This window comes from Ornithorhynchus anatinus, chromosome 3, assembly GCF_004115215.2.
Source record: "Ornithorhynchus anatinus isolate Pmale09 chromosome 3, mOrnAna1.pri.v4, whole genome shotgun sequence".
NCBI lineage: Eukaryota > Metazoa > Chordata > Mammalia > Monotremata > Ornithorhynchidae > Ornithorhynchus > Ornithorhynchus anatinus.
The window spans coordinates 97640844-97642393 of record NC_041730.1 but is presented as its reverse complement, the minus strand read 5'-3'; the positions used below and the strand labels follow the sequence as shown (position 1 = coordinate 97642393).

At 46.2% G+C, this 1550-nt stretch overlaps 1 non-coding gene across 1 annotated transcript; it reads right to left on the bottom strand.

Annotated features, from left to right (window-relative positions):
- Positions 1-235: 235 nt before the first annotated feature.
- LOC114810424 lies at positions 236-373 on the bottom strand. The gene has a single exon (XR_003758124.1). It is a non-coding gene; the product is annotated as a small nucleolar RNA SNORA7 (small nucleolar RNA).
- Between the last annotated feature and the right edge of the window lie 1177 nt (positions 374-1550).

Sequence of the window (1550 nt, the reverse complement as noted above, 5' to 3'; positions counted from 1 at the left end):
GTTCACACCTTCTTGTCTTATGCCGTCAAGTCGTTTCCAACCTATAGTGACACCACGGATACATCTCTCCCAGAACACTCCGCTCTCCACCTGCAATTGTTCTGGTAGAATATCCATAGCGTTTTCTTGGTAAGAATACAGAAGTGTTTACCATTGCCTCCTTCTGCACAGTAAACTTGAGTGGCCACCCTCAACTCTTTCCCATGTCACTGCTGCCCAGCACCGGTGAGTTTTGACTTGTAGCAGATTGCCTTCCACTTGCTAGCCTCTGCCCAAGCTGGGAATGGAAGGGGTATGCCTCTGCTTGACTCTCCCTCCCATAGTTGAGACTGGTGGAGTAACGGAAACTCTCCAGGTTCGACCCTGAGAGGGGGTTTCACCCTTACTAGAATGTAAACTCCTTATGGGCAGGGAAGGGGGAGCTTAGTGAAGGCCTCTTGGAGGAGATGTGCTTTCAATAAGGCTTAGAAGTGCGGGAGAGTAATTGCCTGTAGGATTTGAGGAAGGAGGGTGTTCCAAACCCTCAATCACCTTCTCCTACCTCACCTCACTACTCTATAACCCAGGCCACATATGTCACTCCTCTAATGCTAACCTTATCACTGTACCTCGATCTCATTTATCATGCCACCGATCCCTCATCCATGTGTTGCCTCTGGCCTGGAATGTCCTCCCTCCTCAAATCTGACTGAATTATTCACCACTTCAAAGCCTTATCAAAGGCACATCTCCTTCCAGGGACTTTCCCTGATTAAACCCTCCTTTCCTCTCCTCCCACTTCCCTCTATGTCACTCTGACTTGCTCCCTTTATTCATCCCCGCTCCCAATCCCACAGAATTTATGTATATATCTGTAATTTATTTATTTATATTAATGTCTGTCTCCCTCTCTAGACTCTAAGCTAGTTGTGGGCTAGGAATGTGCCAGTTTTTTTGTTGTATTGTACTCTCCCAAGCACTTAGCACAGTGTTCTGCACACAGTAAGTGCTCAATAAATGAGTGAATTGAATGAATGAATGAGCTTGCCTGGATCCAGAGAACATGCAGAATCACTAGCCACACCTCATATGCTAACTGCTCTTTGATTTCCTATCCTTCTAAACCTCTGGCAATCTAGTTCTGAGGAATTTGCCAACCGAACCCTAATTCACCCATTTAATGGTTTGCTAGAGTTTTCTGTGATCCTTGAGGCTCCCAAGGTGTCTAATAACGCTGACAAATATTTCTCATGAGGCCTAGTGGTGGAAATGATGGAGGCAGTGGTTGGGAAGGCACCCCCAGAAATTTTCTCCTCAACCCACAAAGCGACTCATTCCTTCGAATGCCTGTGCTGCCTGGGATTTTGGAGAAAGAACCAGGGTTGCCAGAGACAGTCGGAATCAATCATTTTCATTCCCACCACTGCTAAGAATGAGTTGAGTCCGGCCAATCCGCATTCATTAGAGGCAGAAGTCAGATCTGAACTAAGGTCAGAGGTAGAACGCTAGTGCACTCAACTAGGAAAATAGCCAAGTCATGGGATTTAAGCCACTTTGACTTCATTTCATTT